A 20469-nucleotide genomic window follows, 5' to 3' on the forward strand; every position below is an offset into this window, starting at 1 on the left:
TCTGCAGGGGGTGCTGATGCTACAGGTCACAAGCAGGATCACACCAGAAGCGTTGCTGACTTAGGTAGCCCTCCTTCTGTTCAGTCAGCTCTCTGTTATAGAGAGTCAGTTATCACATAGCTATCAGCTATGAGGCATGGAAGACCCAAAACATATTCCTCCATGCAACAGCTGTTTAAAAACTGCAAGAGGGCTTCCCTGTGGAAGCCCTTAACAGTGGTTAAGAATCCACCTGCCAATGCAGGGGACACGGGTTCGAGCCCTGGTCCGGGAAGATCCCACATGCCGTGCAGCAACTAAGCCTGTGCGCCACAACTACTGAGCCTGTGCTCTAGAGCCTGTGAGCCAGAACTACTGAGCCCGCGCGCCTAGAGCCTGTGCTCTGCCACAAGAGAAGCCACCGCAATGAGAAGCCCACGCACCGCAACGTAGAGTAGCCCCTGCTCGCTGCAACTAGAGAAAGCCCGCGCTCAGCAACGAAGACCCAAAGCAGCCAAAAGTAAAAAACAAACAAATAAATAAATAAATTAAAAAAAATAAAAATAAAAACTGCCAGAGCCTATGTTGGGTGAATAAACTGACCCCCAATTTTTTGCCCTTTGTCTCTGGAATATGTGTACTGAGTGTCTAGGACATGGAGGAAATCCCCCAAGTTGCCAACGAAGAGAGAGAGCCTGAAGCTAGCCCTGCCCTGGGCCCTGCTGCTTGTGGAGGATAGAAGCTCCCACCTCATCACATCCCCCACCCCCCAGTTGCCTCCTCAAAAGCCAACTTTTTTTTTTTTTTTTTTAACTCAAAGCCCTGTTTCTTGGGTTTTGGAGTAACCACTGAAGCCAAAAGTGGGAGTCCCTCTTCCCTGGAGGGAGAGGTTTTTGGGGACTCAGGCAGGTGGGACAGGTGGCTGCTGCCTCTCTCATCCTAAGGGAGGGTGAAGGCCTGCAGCCATGCATTGTCACCAGTGGGCCTGCTGCTGCTGTGTGAAAAGGCCTGGGGCCCCCTGGCAACTGTGGGGATTTTCTGGGGGTGGGGGGAGAGGAAGGTGGGCAGGGTAAGAAAGGCCTCAAGACCTGGCTGGGGGTGCACTCCTGGCTGCGTCTCACAGAGGAGGGCCTCTTGGGCCCTGGCTCTGGGACACAGAAGAGAGGATTCATTTGAGAAGCTCTTTTATGCTAGAAGGTAAAACCATAAAGTAAAGGGATTCTTTGGTTGTCGAATCCAGCAGCATGAATAAACGCGATTATATTCCGACTCCTTCCTCATTGAATCTGTGTGAAGAGATGAATGACCTGTTGCTAGGCAGTATCCTCTCATGGCCAGCCCAGCCTTCAGTCTTGACTCACCAAATCTTTTTAAAAACACAACTGTGGTCATGTGATTCAGTTGCTCAAAACTTTCAAGGACTCCTAGTTTCCTGCAGGAAGAAGCCCCCAGTTTTCGGCTTGGCTGCCCGCGCGCGCCGCTCGGCTTGTGCGATCTTAGATCCCTGACCAGGGATTGAACCCAAGCCCTTGGCAGTGAAAGTGGAGTCCTAACCTCTGGACAGGGAATCCCCCCTCCAGCCTCATCTTGTGCCTCGTGTACACATACGCCTACACTCTGGCCCTACTGAACTCTTGGGGTCCCTGTACACCCCATATTATGCAAGTCTCCACTAGGAATGGCTTTTCCTTCCCCCACTCATCCTACAAGTTTCTCCAGAAACACATTTCTTAGCTTCTCTTGATCCCAGCACCTCTTTACAATGTGCAACCACTGCACTGAATCCCCATCATGGGTGCCTGGGGAGGGCTGGAGGCTCTTGGGCCCAAGAGCCTCCAGCCCTTTTCTAGGAAATGGGTACTCTGAGACACAGATGCCAAGACAGGATTAAATGTGCAAGGATTTTTTTCTGAGGGAAGGCGCCTGTGAGAGAGAAAATGGGGCCGTCAGATTGTGATGCCCGTCTGACCCCTAGTGAAGGAGAGAGGGAAGGTTGGGTGGATGTGTCCTTGACTGTTGTGGGGACTCCTCCAGAGAGCTGCCCCCGTGAGGGGCCATGGGTGTCCCTGCCTTGCTTGAGGGAGCAGACTGCGGGGATAGGTCTCATGGCTCTTCAGCGGCTGCCCTCAGACACTTGCTCCACGAGTTGGAGTTACAGCGGGCAATTTTCTTTTGTTGGAATTACAGTGGGAAACTTCCTTTTCACAGCCTTCACAGGTTCTTTGTGTGTAAAGTTAGCCTGCTTGGCTGTGTGCATTGAGCGAAATGACCCGGTGACCTTCCCCATGGCTGACTGAGTGAGAGATGGAGTCCCTGAGCCAAAGGCAGTCGTGATGGGACGAGTGTGTGGGAAACTCTGTGTGATCCTTGTTGGATAGAGGTCACCTATTTCAGTCAGAATCTCCCTGGGGCTGGAGGAAGGGGAAATGGGAACAGAGACGTGGATCCCTCCAGCAAAGGATCAGAATCTCCTCTTTTAGTATTAATATTTCCCCCTTTGTGGACACTCTGGGAACCCATTGCAACTGGCTGCAGAGAGGTTTGCTATGCCTCCTGACTTCTGTGTGTCCAAGAACAAACGGTCATGCTAAACTGCAGGCAGAAGCATTTATTGAGAGCTTGTTTTGTGTCAATAACTTTGTATTCAATATTTCATTTATCCTCATAACCCTAGGCCTCACGACCACTAGCATCTCACTAGGCTGCCAGGTTCGGTTGCCTCTTTCCCGGGGTTCGAGCATCCCTGGGAACATGATGGTCTGACCCTGAAGGATGTACCACAGGTGCATGGTATGTCCTGGAGCCTCACCTTTACGCCAAGATCCTTCTTCTTTTTCTTGATAACGGCGGCGGTGGTGGGAAAGTTGTGTTATTCAACCAATACGTAAACACTGAAAACATCATGTTCGTATCAAAAGAAACATTATGGAGTACAGAATTTGCACAGATTTTTGAGATTAAACAAGAGATGTCCACAAAGTTTTGCCCTGGTGCTGGTTGTTTGGATCTAGACTTTCAGACCCTCAAGGATATGAGTTCTTAAAATTATTTTAAAAATTAAAAAATATATAAATAATGCACGAATATACTTAATAATATTTTACAAGGGGAAAGTTCTCTGCCCATGCTTTCAAATCCTAATTTCTTCTCTTCCTTCCTCATCAGAAATGATTCCCGTTGTCAGTTTGGTGAGTAGTTTTCCAGGATTTTCTGTACATATATGTGTCCCACAGATAATATTGATATATAATATAGTGTTTTTCTTTCTGTATAAGTGATGTCATACTCTATATGAGTATGACATACTATTCTACATATTCTGCAACACCCTTTTTTCAATTCAGTCATACAGACAGGAGATCTGTCCATGTTACTATATAGAACGTACCTTCTCCTTTTTGATTGTGGTGTAGTACTCCACTGTGTGAATGTGTCATAGCTTACTTTATCATTCCCTGATTGATTGGTATTTGCTTCTCACCTTTGTTATTACAAACAATGCTGCAGTTAACATCTGTGGATGTGCCTCTGTGTGCACATGTGCAAGGGTTTCTTCTCTAGGGTAGGTACTGAGTGGTAGAGTTTCTGAGTCCCAGCATGAGCATCTTAAAAATTTTAATGGTGTCACCATAAAATTGTGGACTTGAAGGAAAAGTGGTGGAGTGGAAGGATTACACGGACATGAAGTGGTTAAAACTTCAAAGCTGTTGGACTTGAAGGATTACATCAGGAAACTATCTTTTATCATTGGGTTCAGCCATGCTCTGGAGGACTGTATAGCTTTTGGGTCATTCTCAGCTATCAGAACAGTCATTCTGATGTCATTTTCGGGTATGAGAATGTCCAGTCCAGCATAATTCAAAATTTCAACATCGCTGTCAATTTAAAGCCTCCACTTTCCACTTCAGTGGAAAAGGGGGTGGGGATCGAGTTTTTCACTCTCCTCTCAATCCCCTTCCTTCCCCCAAACCCTCCCCACCCCTGCTCTGCTGGCTCCTTCAAGGTTCAGGTTACTTAGAGGAAAAAGAGGCAGAGTGACATATGATTGGTAGTGGCTCTAATCTGGGACCCCTGTCATGACGGGCACCCAAATACTGCTGCTTTCATGGGAGGCATTGTTGGGTTCTTCAGAGGTGATGTAGGCAGACAATCTCGGGCCCTCCTGTGACAACCCCTCAGCTCCTGCCCTGCGTCCCCCGCGCCACACACCTGCAGTGGTTACACTACTCCTGGGTCCCTTTGCCAAGGCAGGTGGGCGGCTGCCCCAGGCAGGGACCTATCACACCTTGAGCCCAGTTACTTTTGTCTGCATTCACTTGGCCTAGGGCTTCTCACCTAAAGATAAGGGCGTGATCCTATCTCTCTCCTTGCCTCACCATCTTGGGCTGCTCCTGTATACTCTGTCCCTCCTTTACAGTCCTCCAGATGGGAAGCCAGCATCAGTCTCCAAGCCCAGGCGACACGTGTCAGGTTCTTCTAAAGTAAGTCAGAAAGAGAAAGACAAATACCGTATGCTAACACATATATATGGAATTTAAGAAAAAAAAATGTCATGAAGAACCTAGGGGTAAGACAGGAATAAAGACACAGACCTACTAGAGAATGGACTTGAGGACATGGGGAGGGGGAAGGGTGAGCTGTGACAAAGGGTGTGACAAGGGTGAGCTGAGAGAGAGGCATGGAGATATATACGCTACCAAACGTAAGGTAGATAGCTAGTGGGAAGCAGCCGCTAGCACAGGGAGATCAGCTCGATGCTTTGTGACCGCCTGGAGGGGTGGGATAGGGAGGGTGGGAGGGAGGGAGAAGCAAGAGGGAAGAGATATGGGAACATATGTATATGTATAACTGATTCACTTTGTTATAAAGTAAAAAAAAAGAACTTCTGGCCAGCCTTCATCTTTCCAGTTCCTGCAGCCCAGGGCGGGAGAGCTACCTCCAATCTCCATGAAGGCTTCTTTTGGGAAACCCTGTCACTTGCTTCTGGGTGTGAGGAACCCTCTTTGGGGAACAGGAGGGGAAACCTCACAGCTCTCTAATCCATCCAGGTGGGTGACGTGGGTGGAATTTGCGGGGCTGGACCTGATCTCTCACTAGGAAGTCCCAAAGGGTATGTCCGCAGCTCTCTTTAGAATATGGGGCAGTGTATTGATCGTGATCATGTACTGTCCTCAGCTTTGGGACTTTAAACAAAAATTATCTCTATCAGTTTATACTCCAAACAGCGCCAATACGAGAATATAGTTTCCCTAGAGCTTCTCCAGCACTCAATATTATCAAACTCAAATTCTTTTTTCTTTTTGCCAATGTGGTAAGAAATAATAGTATCCTACTGTTCTTATTTTAAAAATTTTTATTGGAGTAGACTTGATTTACAAAGTTGTTAGCTTCAGGTGTCCCACTGTTATTTTAATTTATATGCTTTTCATTACATGTATTTATAGACCAGTTATTTTTCCTCTTCTAAAAATTGCCTGTGCATATCACTTGCTCCTTTTTCCTAATGAGTTATAGTGGTTCTTTATAAATTCTGCGTACATATCTTTTGCCTACCACATACATATGTTGCAAGTTTTTTCTCCTAATCAAACAGTTTGTCTTTTGTTTTTGGAATTCTATGCCTTGTGGGTTTTAGAGAAAAAGTTTTTGAAAAGCTCAGGCCCAAGTGTCTTTTGCATGGGTATTTTTGTGCCCTCAGGGTACCTGAACAAGGATAGGCACTTCTCTTTAAACTGTGAGTTCCTTCCAGCAGGAGAGGGCTTCTAACTCTTGAGCATGTGCTCTTTGTATCAACACCCCCACTGCTCTGCCTGGTAGGAAAATCCCTTGTCCCTAAGTGGAGTTTGAACCTTAAACCCTAATGTCTTCAGAACCTCCCAATTTCAAAGAAACCACACCTTACATAGGTAGTGCTTTAGGATTGTAAGCGCTTTCGAATCTATAATCTTATCTGATCCTCTTGGAGGGTTGGGGGAGAATGGAAGTTATGTTTCCATCTTATTGGAGAAAACTGTGTTTCTCATGACAACTGACTGATGGTGCCAGGCTTGGAACCCAAGTCTGTTTCTCTCCAAATCTTGACCTTTCTTGACTTTGTACTCCACACAGTCATTATTTAATCCTCAGCTTAAAAGAGATCTGAAGAAGTTGCTGGGGGGGTATGACAGGTACCTTGAGATCCTCAGAAGGAATGCTGTGTTAGTGAAATTGAAGGTAATCATAGCCAACCTAAGTTGTTACTGATTTTCAGGCTTTTTCCTGAGAATAGAGCCTGAGCAAAGAATTTCAAAAGGCTGGGTGGAGCTGGGGGTTTCAGGAAAGGACTCTAGAGCCAGGAAACCCCCTGTTCAGTTGCCCAAGACCTGGCTGAATGGATAGAAACAGCTTCCTCTGTGTAAACGCATGTTCTTTTCCTTCAAACCATTGTGAAACTTTGTGAACCAAATAGTGTACTATATAATGTCAAAGAGTTTTTAATGAAATGGGACTTACTCATGATTTAAGTGAGAGACAACAAACAAGTGTCATATCAAACTATATATCCACCATGGTTGTAATTATGAGAAAAAATTTCTCTGAAACAAAGACAAAAGCAATGCTGAAACATGTCACCCATGGGATTCTCGGTGATTTAACTTTTCTTCTATTTCTCTGCTGTCTCCCCATTTTGGGCAGTGAGTGGGTGCCATCATAGATGTCCACAAGATGGAGGGATGAGGACTCAGAGAGAGATGTCTCATGGGACCACACTCAAGTGTGCAGTTAGGTGGGGACCATCAGTGTTGTTTTCTTTTTCAAACCAGTGAGGATACTGATGCTTAGAGGAGGTAACAAAAGTAGGAATGGCAAAGCTGGTTCGGTCTAACTCACAACTAGTTTACACGTCAAGGCCATGAAGTAAATTTTGTCTCTGGAAGGGATGTTCTCCAACAATAACTTGATGGTTTTACTGGAACAGTCATTCATCAGTGACTCACACACGAGAACGTTATCCTCTTTTTGATACACCTATAATCCTGCTGATTCAGTCCAGGAGAAGGTCTGCATTTGGGACTCTTAGCACCTTTTGGACACTTCCTCATCTTTGTAACAGAGAAAGATGTTTGTCTCAGGTTCAGATCCTATAATAAGCAAAATCTTGCAGGAATTTAATTTTCTTTTGTATTCATTATATTTATTTTTACCATTGCCTTCTATTTATAAGCAAGTAATACTGGCTTCTATCTATGGTTTTGATATATAACGTTAACTTTAAAAATACATGTATTGGGACTTCCCTGGTGGCGCAGTGGTTGAGAATCTGCCTGCCAATGGAGGGGACATGGGTTCGAGCCCTGGTCTGGGAAGATCCCACATGCCACGGAGTAACTAAGTCCGGGCGCCACAACTACTGAGCCTGCACTCTAGAGCCTGTGAGCCACAACTACTGAGCCCACGTGCCACAACTACTGAAGCCTGCGTGCCTAGAGCCTGTGCTCCACAACAAGAGAAGCCACCGCAATGAGAAGCCCACGCACCACAACGAAGAGTAGCCACTGCTTGCCACAACTAGAGAAAGCCCGTGCATAGCAACGAAGACCCAACGCAGGCAAAAATAAAAATAAATAAATAAATGAAAAAAGAAATACATGTATTAGTACAGCATAGGAAATATAGCCAATATTGTATAATAACTATAAATGGAGTATAATCTTTAAAAATTGTTGTACGCTTGAAACTTACATGAGATTGTACATCAACTATGCCTCAATAAAAAATGGAAAAAATACATGTATTAGAGAAAACACACACACGTGCACACACACGCTTGTATAGTCCTAGATTATCTCGGGAAAGACATACAAGAAACTGGTCCTGTGGCTCTGGGAGGTTGGGGGCAGGGCTGGGAGGGAAACTTCACTGTGTACGTTATTGAACCTTTTGAATTTTGAACAATATGAATGTATTATCTATTAAAATATAATTTTTATTTTTAAAATAGAAACTAACAATGGAAAAAGAAAATTTAAGTGAAAAAGAGAGTCTATTAAAATATGTGAAGTAAATACTACAGGTGGCAATGTGACGGATATGAAAAGGTCATGTGGCTTTTGGCAAAAATTGTAGAGGCGATACGTGAATGAATGAAGTCTGGGAAACAGTCCTTAAAGGATTTGAGGTATTTTGGCAAGTTCTCTTTCAAGTGGAGGAGGCCATGTCCGTGGTGATGACCAGGCGTCAGGAGGCTGGGGGTGGGGTGGGCAGGGTGTCTCCTCTCTGGGTCTCAGTTTCCTCATCTGTAGTGGGAAGGGACTGTTCTGAAGAATTCTCTGAGATCCCACGGTCTTAGTTTGGGTTCCCCCAGAAGCAGACCTTAAGACAAAGATCCCAGGGGAAGCGGGGTTATTTACGAGGTACAGGAACCGGCCCCCTCCAGGGTGTGGGGAAATGAGGTAGGGAAGGTGGGTTCTGAAGCAGGTCTGCACTGTGGCAAGTGGAGCTTCTTCCCCTGAGAAGCAGTCACCTCACCCCACCTGTGGGGGAAGATCTGGACACTAGACACGACTGGCTTTTGTCAGTCACAGGTAGAGGGTGGCTCCAAGGTGTGTGGGGGGTTTCGTTCCCCTGCACTTCTAGCCTGCTTTCACCAGGGCAAGGTCACTTTCTGAGGCTTCAGAGAAAGTCCTCAGGCGGGGAGAAGCAGCTGCAGTGGGGGGAAGGCCTGAAGCACAGAGAGGTGTGAGGCCTGAGGGACCAGCCACCAGCCGGTGTCAGTCACACCCTCTGACTGGCTTAGAGTCTCTGATCTCAGATGGCTTCCTGAGGTAAATGTGGAGGCAGCGGGAGGGCTTCTAGAGGATTCTCAGTTCCTGGATGTGGGCAAGAGAGAAGGGGAGTGGCAGGGGGACAAGTGGAACTGACCTGGGAGGGACACAGCAGCAAAGCAGGCCCCCTGGCTGTTCCTTGGGGCTGAGTCACCCCTGCTGTGAGGACCTAGTTATCCTCTCTGGCCCTGCCTGCTCCTCGGGGCCCGGGAGCAACATCCAGGCCTGGAGAAGGGAGTGTGGAGGTGGCTTCATGCACCACTAGATCTGGCACTGGATCTTCATGTACTGAAGGCAGAATGGGTTTCCCAAGAATGACTAGGGGCTAGGCCCGGATGACTGGGTTTCTGGGAGGGGAAGGGAGACTGAGGGGCAGATGCTGGGTGTGGGGACGTGGGGAATGGGCTCAGCACTGGTTATCCAAGACTGAGGAAGTGGGAAGAACGGAGGCCAGATCCGGGGTCCTGGAAGAGGGAAGGGTGGGAACAGGGAGTCGGGACCCTGGGGGAGGTTGTGATGGGGTGAGGTTTCTCTGCTGTTCTGGGGGTGCTGGAAGCCTGTTGCCAGAGACACCTGTCGTGTTTTGCCTCTCCGTCCAGTACTCAGTCAGCCTTCCTTTCTTAATAGGAGCTTCAGCAATGATTTGGCCATATTGCTAATTTTACGGGTGAGGAAACTGAGCCAGCCACAGGAATTAGTCACAGGAACTAGCAGAATGAAGACAGGAGATCTCTTTCCCCACTCCTACTTCAGAAACCTTTTTGAGACAGCACTCTCACTTTGGAAGTGTAAGATCCCCAGTAGAGAAAACATCTATTTAATTAATTAATTAATCTATTTTTGGCCATGCCATGTGGGTTGCAGGATCTCAGTTCTCTGACCAGGCATCAAACCCATGCCCCCTGCAATGGAAGTGCAGAGTCCTAACCACTGGACCGCCAAGGAATTCCCTGAAGTCATATATTTAAAAAAATATATATTTTACTTTTAAAAATTGAAGTATATTGATTTACAATATTATATTAGCTTTAGGTGTACAACATAGTGAGTCCATATTTTTATAGATTATGCTCCATTTAAAGTTATTACAAAATAATGGCTATATTTCCTTGTGCTGTACAATATACCCTTGTTGCTTATCTATTTTATACATAGTAGTTTGTATTTCTTAATCCTGTACCCCTATCTTGCCCCTCCCCACTTCCCTCTCTCTATTGGTAACCACTAGTTTGTTCTCTGTGTCTGAGAGTCCCATATACTTTTTTTAACCTCAGGTGCACAAAATTGGATTATGCATAACACTTCATGGGTCCACTATCATCAAATGGTCTATGCATACCCCTTTTGTCTTCTGTTATCTATTTATTAAAAAATCTGAGCACCTGTGAATCCAGTGCCTGACCCAACGCATAGATTATTTCTAAGAACTTCCTCACAGACAGGCTTCTGCCCTGTCCCAGCCCCAGCCTGCTTCTCAGAAGGGACCACTAGCCTGGATTTGTGTTTTCATTTTTCTGCTTTTCCTTCTTTTAATTATCACAGATGTCTTTAGCTTCATTCTACTTGCTTTTGAACTGTATAAAAGAAGCATGAAAATATTTTGTTTTCTGGGACTGGCTTGTTCATTAAAAATTTTCTTGTTATGGAGATTTCAAACCCACAAAACAGAGAGAAGCAGAATATCATGGACCTCTATATACCCAGCAGCCACCTTCAACCATTATCAAGGTTTTGCCACACTTGCTTCATCTATCATGTTTTTCTTTCTCTTTTCCTGCAAATCTTAGACATCTTATCATTTCACTGAAGCCCTTCTTACTGCTGATATAAATTTGCAGAGCACGAAGTAAAAAGCCACCTTTTCACATTAGGAGACATAAATTTGTAAAAATAACTTGAATAAAAACTACAATTTGGGTGTCAAAAAATTGTACTTGTGCATTTAATCACTTGTACATATGTCAATACTCGTTTCTAAAAACTGTTGACATTTTCTTACATAACTATATTACTATTATCACACCTAACAAAAATCAACAACGATTCCTTATTGCCATGTAATACCAGGGACCTGCTAATTTGACTTTACATTACTTTGCTAGGATTCATCCAGGGTGTTCCACTGGCTGTAAAATATTCTAGTTATCCATTGTATCTGTCCATTCTGTTACTGTTGGGCGTTGGCTCATTTCCAGTTTTTAGTCATTGTGACTAGTATGGGTGTGAATATTCTTGCATGCGTCTCCTGGCATATATCTGTTAAATTTGTTTTGAAAAATACCTAAAAGTGGAATTTCTGGGTAAGTGGAAACATGGGTTCTCCAATTTTCACAGTAACTGGCGGTGATTGGAGATTCCGTGGACCTCTCTAATACTTGGATGTCTGTACTGGGTTGTAAAGTAAAATTCAGTTTTTTACTGTGGTGACATTCAGAAAAGTTTGAACAACCTTGGTTTAAAGAGTCAAATAGTTATATAATGTTTGTTACAAAAAGCCTGCCGTTCCTTTGTCTTTCTCCCCTTGCCCCTGCCCCCTTCCCCCCTGCTGGCATTCACTTTCCTTAATTTTGGTATTCATCTCCATAACTCGAAGTAACTTGCTTCTAATGCTACTTCTTAATTTTCAGGCATTATTTATTAGGCCTTCCTACTACGGAAGATTCTTTTTTTAATCTCCTTCTCTTTTTCCTCCATCCTCCCAATAGAGTTAAATCTTTATTTTTGATTAAATCAATATTCTGGCTTTATATTATGATGACTATGTATATGCTATTCATGGCAGAACCATGTAATGTACTTTGATTTCTTTTTCTCTCTCTCTCTCTTTTTTTTTTCTTTGCGGTACGTGGGCCTCTCACTATTGTGGCCTCTCCCGTTGCGGAGCACAGGCTCCGGACGCACAGGCTCAGCGGCCATGGCTCACGGGCCCAGCCGCTCCGCGGCATGTGGGATCTTCCCGGACAGGGGTACGAACCCGTGTCCCCTGCATCGGCAGGCGGACTCTCAACCACTGCGCCACCAGGGAAGCCCTCTCTCTCTTTTTAAAAAATATATTTATTTATTTGTCTGCTCGCACACAGGATCTTCATTGCAGCCTTCAAACTCTTACAGTGCATGTGGGATCTAGTTCTCTGACCAGGGATGGAACCGGGGCCCCCTGCGCTGGGAGCACGGAGTCAGCCACTGGACGACCAGGGAAGTCCCTATTTTTCTCTCTTGCATAGCTTTTTGTTTTCTCTATAATGAATACTTGTCTTTTTCTTGGTTCTCTTCGTGGTTATCCCTAATTCAGTCACCAGCCTCTCTGCCAGGTGTCTAAGTCTGCTCTAGGTACGTCCAGACACACCACGGGTTCCATCCAGTTCCTTATCTGTCCATCTCACCTCCTATCACCCTGTCTTCTGTGGCCACAGTCCCCAAGGCCATCACCCCTCCCTCTTCCTGGTATGGAGACCACACCTATATTTTTTCTGTTTTTTTGTTTTGAACTCACTCTTCAAGTTGCAGCAGCTTGGTTTCCACATGCCCCATGCTCCTGCAACGGCCTTTTTGTGTTTGTGCTGCTAAACCCAAGGACAATCTTCTGTTTTCATCTTTACGCCTCAGCAGCCTTTCACGTGGCAGACGTCTGACTTCCTTGAAGCAATGTCCTCACTCTTATCATCTGTCTCTGCCTTGGTTTTAGTTCTCCCAGAAGCAGATCCTGAGACAAAGACTCCGAGTATGAGGGAGGTGCAGGGATCACTGGCAGAGGGGTGGGGAGGGAAGGAAGCCAATAAAGAGTGCATTTAGAATTTTTATTTTATTTTATTTTATTTTATTTTTTGGCTGCGCCATGCTGGCTTGCCAGATCTTAGTTCCCCGACCAGGGATCAAACCCAGGCCCTGGCAATGAAAACACGGAATCCTAACCACTGGACCACCAGGGAATTCCCTATTTTATTTTAATTAATTTTACCTTATTTTTTTATTGAGGTACAGTTGATTTACAATATTATATTCGTTACAGGTGTACAACATAGTGCTTCAAAATTTTTACAGGTTATACTCCATTTATAGTCATTATAATCGGTTATTTCCCCTGTGCTGTACAATATATCCTTGTAGCTTGTTTATTTTATACATAGTAATTTATATAATTTATACCTCTTAATCCCCTACCCTGTATTTTGCCCCTACTCCTTCCCTCTCCACAATGGTAGCCACTAGTTTGTTCTCCATATTCCCGAGTCTATTTCTTTTCTGTTATATCCACTACTTTGTTTTATTTTTTAGATTCCAGAAAAGGTACATTTTTTTAAAAATTAAGAAGAAAATTTTTTGGCTGCGATGGGTCTTTGCTGCTGTGCACAAAGTTGCTGCGCGGACTTTCTCTAGTTGCGGCGAGCGGGGGCTGCTCTTTGCTGAGGTGCGCGGGCTTCTCATTGTGGTGGCTTCTCTTTGTTGCAGAGCACGGGCTCTCGGCGCGCAGGCTTCAGTAGTTATGGCACGTGGGCTCAGTAGTTGTGGCTCGTGGGCTCAGTAGTTGTGGCTCACGGGCTCTAGAGAGCAGGCTCAGTCTTTGTGGTGCACGGGCTTAGTTGCTCCATGGCATGTGGGATCTTCCCAGACCAGGGCTCGAACCTGTGTCTCCTGAATTGGCAGGCAGATTCTTAACCACTCTGCCACCAGAGAAGTTCCAGGTGCATTTTTTTTCATTTTTCCCCCAGTTTTATTGAGGTATAATTGATAAATAAAAATTATATATGTTTACAGGGTACAATGTGGTGCTTTGATATATGTATACATTGTGAAATGATTAACCAGATTCAAGGTAACTAACACATCCATCATCTCATATAGTCATCTTTTTTTTTTTTTGTGGTGAGAACGTTTAAGATCTACTCTCAGCAAATTTCAAGTATACAAGATCGTTTTATTAGCTGCAATTACCACACTGTACACAAAATCTCCAGCACTTAGTTATCTTTTGCATAATTGAAACTTTCTACAAAGGGCAGTACGTTATTAAGCCAGTCACCTTAGTGAGTGACTGGACCTTAATCCAGAGGGAAAACTCTGGGAAATGATGAAAAACACATACCCCACAATTATCCCACCTAAGGTGTGAGGGAGATGGGATACTGATATACCAACTTCTGAAAGTAATTGGTTGAAAGCTGCTTTGGAGATGGGGTGGGTATTGATCTTTCTGCCCTTCTAGCTTATGGGTGTGGGCCTACTAGCCATCTGGAAGTTGACCAGCAGGGTCTGAGGGTGTTAGGATCTGAGGGATTTGAGGGCAGGATGCTGACAGTGTCTGCTACACTCCCCAAATAGAATGTAAGGTCCATGAGGGCAAGAGCTTCATGTGTTTTGCTTAGTTCTAGATCTTCAAGGCCTGGCACATAATAGTTGCTTAATACATAGTATTTTGATGATTAAATGAATGAGTGAAGAATTCATGGATTCAATTGCAAGGGTCTAGCAAGAGACTAAGCAAACTACAGTAGTAGGTACTGTGGAAGCTAAATGCTTCAGGTAAACGAGCCTCATTTTGTATGGAAAAGGGAAAGCGAAAAGTACCCTGATAGTAGTTAAGACAAACTTGAGAACAATTCAGTTTAGCAAAATCATGGAATTCAAATGAAGTGACACGAAATCACTGGGTCCTTAATAATGCCACCGAGCAGCTGGATACTCAGCGTTGGAGACACCCTCTGGTTTTGTTCTGTGGTATGATACATTGACTATTGCTTGAGTTGGGATCTCTATTAATTTGTAACCCAAAGCATCCCAACAGACATAAACTCTGTTGTAAAAACTTGGTATATAATTACATGACTTTTATGTGCCTCAGTTTCTTCATCTGCAAGACGGGGATAATAATATCTTCGTAGTATTTCTATGAAGATTAGATGAATTAACACATGCAAAGCACTTAGCGCTGTGCCTGGCACAGGGCAAATGCTCATACAATGTCAATTGTTGTTAGTGTTTTATTATTATTACTTTAAAATATAATATGTTATTATTACTGTGCATTAACTATTTGTTCTAAGTTCTTACAATATTCAATTTTCAAAATTAGGCATTTTTAGTTGTATTTTTGATATTTTCTATTTTTCACCTTAATGTAACGTGATCAGAGAATATGGCATGTATCATTTCTGCCTTTCTTTTTTTTTTTGCCATGCCTCAAGGCTTGTGGGATTTTAGTTCCCCAACCAGGGATTGAACCCGGGCCATGGCAATGAAAGCACCAAGTCCTAACCGCTGACTGGACCACCAGGAAATTCCCCATTTCTGCCCTCATGTGGCATAAAATTGGAATGGTTTTCGCAAAGTGTGCTTTAGTGCTTAAAAAACTATATCCTATTTCTTTCTTTCTTTTTTTTTTTTTTGCGGTACCTGGGCCTCTCACTGTTGTGGCCTCTCCCGTTGCGGAGCGCAGGCTCAGCGGCCATGGCTCATGGGCCCAGCCACTCCGCGGCACGTGGGATCTTCCTGGACTGGGGCACGAACCCGCATGCCCTGCATCGGCAGGCGGACTCTCAACCACTGCGCCACCAGGGAAGCCCTATATCCTATTTCTGAAAGTTAATCTTCCACATATATCTATTAATGCTACCTTATTAGTTGTTTTGTTCCGATCCATCACTTAAATCCTATATCTAGAACTGAATCTGAATTTGTTCTCCATTTCTACTTTCTAATGTTTCCAAGATGCACCTCTCCCTCCTGTGTTCTAACTGGACATGATTCCAGCCTTTTCTCAAATTCCAGTTTGTTTCTAGACTCAGTGCTTTAACTCTGAGACCTTTCTACTCTCTACCCTCAAAATGACCTTTATTATAAAGATTCTGCAAAAATAAACCCAGTCCGTGGCTTTTCTAACCCCACTGATGGGCCCCCTTTTAAACCTCACTTCCTCTTGCTCTGTCTGTGAGGAGGAAGTGTCTGATACCAGATGTTCCTTTTTTCTGGACACTGTGAAATCCAGCCTCTTTCCCTCCCCTGACCATGGCCATGACACTCAGATTTGGCCACTTGATTGCTCCAGTTTTCTGTTGCAATGGTTCTTACACTTTTCTATCAGCAGGGTAATTTTTTGAGAGTGAAAACCACTATGGAACCACCTACTATAGCTTACCTAGGCTTCGTTGGCATATTTATGACCAGGAAAAGGAGTTTTTCAATGTGAACTAAGGAGCTGGGAGCGAGACCCGTCCTGCAATAATATCTTTGGTTCGTCTCTCCACTCTTTCCTTCTTTGCTCCCCAGACCAGTGGAAGTCATTTTTTGTCTTGCCCAGAGCTGAACTTTTCGTTACTTATTTATTCAATTGGTATTTGCTAAGCTCCTTTAACATGGCATGTACCATGCTCAGTCCTGAGAATATAAATTGGGTAATTCAAAATTGTTGCCTTCACAGACTCACAGATATAGAGAACAAACTAGTGGTTACCAGTGGGGAGAAGGGGGAGGGGCGATATAAGGGTAGGGGAGTGGGAGGTACAAACTACTGGGTGTGAGATAGGCTCTAAGGATGAATTGTACAACACAGGGAATATAGCCAGCATTTTGTAGTGACTGTAAATGGAGTGTAACCTTTAAAGATTGTATAAAAAATAAAAATTAAAAAATTGCCTTCAATAAACAATAGTGGAAAAAATAACCTCTTAAACACTTAATGAGATCCCAATGTGAGGACTCTTAATAGAGCTGTATGGAAGACAGCCTGGGTCTTAGTAGGAAAATCAAAGCAGGCAGGAGTTTCTAAGGATGACAAAGAGAAGCAGAAGAAAGGCATTCTAGACATGTTCCATGGTAGGTTGAACTAGTTATCTAAAGCTTCATAACAAATGACCCCAGACTTAGTGGCTTAAAATAACAATGATCATTGTTGGTGGAAATGCAAAATGGTGCAGTCACTTTGTAAGACAGTTTGGTAATTTCTTACAAAACCAAACATACTCTTACTGCATGAATCCAGCAACCCTGCACTTTGGTGTTCACCCAAAGGAGCTGAAAACTTACGTCCGCACAAAACCCTGCACATGGACATTTACAGCAGTTTTATTCATAATTGCCCAAACTTGGAAGCAACCAAGATATTTTTCAGGAGATGAATGGGTAAATAAACTGTGGTACATCCAGACAACCGAACGTTATTCATCACGAGCAAGAAATGAGCTACCAAACCATGAAAAGACAAGAAGAAACCTTAAATTCATATTATTCAGTGAGAGAAGCCAGTCTGAAAAGGCTGCATACTGTATCATTCCAACTACATGACATTCTGGAAAAGGTAAAACTATGGAGACAGTAAAAATGTCACTGGTGGAGGATGCTGATGATTGGGGAGGCTATGCATACATGGGGGTAGGAGGTATATGGGAAATCTTCATACCTTCCCCTCAGTAGTTCTTTTCCACCAGGGTCTCTCTACAGAGTAGCTTGAGTGTCCTCACAGCATGGTGGGTGGCTTCCTCCAGCCTCCAGAGACAGAACCATCCAAGGAAGCAAGACAGAAGCTGAAATGCCTTGGGAGCCACACACCTTCACTTCTGCTCTATTCTCTTGGTCACACAGGTCAGCCATGATTCAGTGTGGAAGGGGGGCTACACAAGGGTATGAATATTAGGATAGGAAGATTGTTAGGGGCCATCTTGGATGTTGGCTTCCATACAGAGCACGCTAAGTGTAACTGATATAGTGTGCTTGGGCTATAAATGATTTGAAATGAATCAAAGGTATTTATGGACTAAATTGTCAGGGCCTAATGAGTTTGGCTTTTAACTGTTGGTGATAAGAAATTATTGAAAGGTTTTGAAGAAGGCACCTAGAAGTTTGAACTCTCTCTTCTTATCCATATTATACGGCAAGAGCTTTCCAATATGTCCAAATAAACCCCTTGATGTTCTCTGCTTTTTCTTTGGGCTGTTTGATACCTCATGTAGATTTACACACACTCTGTCTTTCAGTTTTGTCTTGGACTCCCTTTTAGAAACTGTCTGCGTCATATATCTACTTGGATATTCTTCCACTTTGTAAAACAAAATCTCTGAATCAGTTGGGATGCTTTTGGCTGCAAATAAAAAATTCAACTCAAAATGACTTAAGCAATGAAAAGAATTCATTGACTCATACAGCTGGAAAGTCCAGAGGTAGAGAGGATTTCAGCTGTGGTTTGATCCAGAGTTTCACATTTTCAAGTGGGATCTGGCTCTATTTCTGTGATGTGTTGGTTCATCCTCAGGTGGACTTTCTCCACAATAGCAAAAATGGCTCCAGTTGAGTCCAAGTTTTATATTACACTGGAAAGAGCAAAAGCGTCTTTTTCCTCAGATCCACTGTGATTGGTCTGGTTTAGATCACATGCCCATACTTAAACCCATCACTGAAGTCAAGGGTCTGGAATATACAAGTTGTCTTAGTTTAGTCCACATGCTCCACCCTCAGACATAGTCCTTCAAATGGGAATTGAAAGTTGCTGAGAAGAGGGAAATTGGACGCAGGGAGGAAACCGCAAGTGTTTAACACAAAATCAAAATTGTGATGTGGTTCATCTAAACAACAGTCACTGAGCCTCAGTCAAAGATAATATTGGGCCCTGGGATAGAGCCATGAATTTGATACAATCCCAGCTCTCTAGTGAAGCAGAGTCTATTATTATTCCCTGAGAACATAAACTCTCTGAGGGTGGGAATTTTTTTCCTTTCTTGTTCACATGTATATCTTTAGAGCCCAGAACAGCTCCTGGCACATAATAGGCATTCAGTAAATATCTGTTGAATGAATAGTTTGGGGGAAAGATAGATGTATATGTAATTCACCATACAATATAAGGTCCACTTCTGGCTCTAGGGACTTTGAGAGGATGGGGCTGTGATCTACTGTCTTACTCTTCCTGCTTTCCTCTTCGCTCTTCTGATTGTAGCTCCTCCAGGGTGAGAGACTGGGAGGAAAGAACTGGAGAGAGAACAGAGGGCTCCTCATGTGCCTGGCTGCCTATTGGCTGTTGGAGGTGCCCCTAATCTGACTCGTGTGCGGCTGGGTCCATCTCCTGCTCGTGGTCCTCAGGATCTGAGGTTCAGGGTGTTCCTGGGGGTGATATTTAGCTTTACCATGGTCCCCTTCTCTGCTGAGGAGCCCCTTGGAGTGGGTAACGCCTGCCTTCCTTGGCCTCTCCAGGCGTACCCATTCTCTAACCCTCGTTCCTTCCTTTAGAACCACTAAGTCCCTGTTTCTCCCTGTTTCTTGATCTTATTTAAGCCACACAAAACTTTTCTGGAGGAAAGCTCTTATACATGCAGCCTTTCTTTGAACCCCAAGGCCTGTAAAGCCCGGAATATGGAGGCCCTGAAGCTGGATGTGACAATAATGATACAGCATCAGATCAAGGATCAAGGTTACTTTGTCAAACTGGAGGCGTTTCATCCAGAGGATGTTCAGTGTCGTGGCGATGATAACGTGGCAGAGAGAGCTAGTTGTCTCCTAGTATCTGTCTTCCTCTTTTTTCTTTACTAATTCAACTCCAAATTTTAGCCATGCACATGGCTACTTAGAATAAAGACTATGTTTCCCAGGCTTCTTTGCCGCTGTGTGTGGTCATGTGACTAAGTTCTGGCCAATGAGATGGGAGTGGAAATGATATGTGTAACTTTTGGGTCACACTCTTAAAGGAAAGAGTCACATCCGCATTCTTTATTTTTCCTGCCAGCTGGAGGGTGGACATGGCGGTGGGCCATCTTTGATGGGCTGGATGAGAACAGTACCTTGGGATGACAGAGCAACTTGCTAGGAGTCGGGCTTTCCAACACTGTGGAGCCTCTCTACCTCCCTGGACTGTCAGCAGGACAGTCTAGCTTAAGCCTCTAAGATTTTGGGTCCTATGACAGCAGTTGAACCTCACCCTCGACTAATACAAATTACCATTTGTTGGGCACATCCTATATGCCAGCCACTGTGCTAAGCTTTTCCACATACATTATTTAACTTAATCCTTACAAGTTTTTGATTGTTGTTAAGTAGTGCATCAGGTAGGGCATTCTGGGCAAAAATAACAGGAACAGACTCTAGCTAACAAGTAAAAAATGGAATTTACTGGAAGGAAATAGGGTGGCTTAAAGAATGGAAGAGAGGGTTGAAAGACACAGGACAGAAACCATGGCTTTGGAGGTCCTGCCAAGAGAGAAATAAACCAAATGTTAGTTTTCTACTCTCGCAACACTGTGCTCAAAATTCAAATTAGATGTAGAGTCCACTTTGCCTAGCTCTGGGCAAGAGGCTACTCATTTATTTAAGAAAAGGTAAGGCACCTTAACTTACCTTGATTTATTGTCTCACCAGGACTGTATACAATGGTGGGGAGGTAGTTGGCCAACAGGAAATTGACTGTTATTAGTAAAAGAAGGGGGGAATGAATGCTGAGTGGCCTAAAAACAACCAGCGTCCACTATTGTTAAGTAACATGATCTCTAATTATATTATAAGGAAAATGAGGCTCAGAGAAGTGAGTTAACTTGCCCTAAGTCATACAGCTAGAAGAAAGCAGAGCTAGTAACTGAACCGAGGTCAACTGCCATACTCTTAACCATGACGCCACGTAGCTTCCAGTGATGGACTCTGACCAATGTTTATGTTTATGACCAATCTTTATGTTTCACTTTCCACAGAGAACTTCTGTGCCCAGTTGGCTTTC

Source organism: Phocoena sinus, chromosome 15 (genome assembly GCF_008692025.1).
Source record: "Phocoena sinus isolate mPhoSin1 chromosome 15, mPhoSin1.pri, whole genome shotgun sequence".
NCBI lineage: Eukaryota > Metazoa > Chordata > Mammalia > Artiodactyla > Phocoenidae > Phocoena > Phocoena sinus.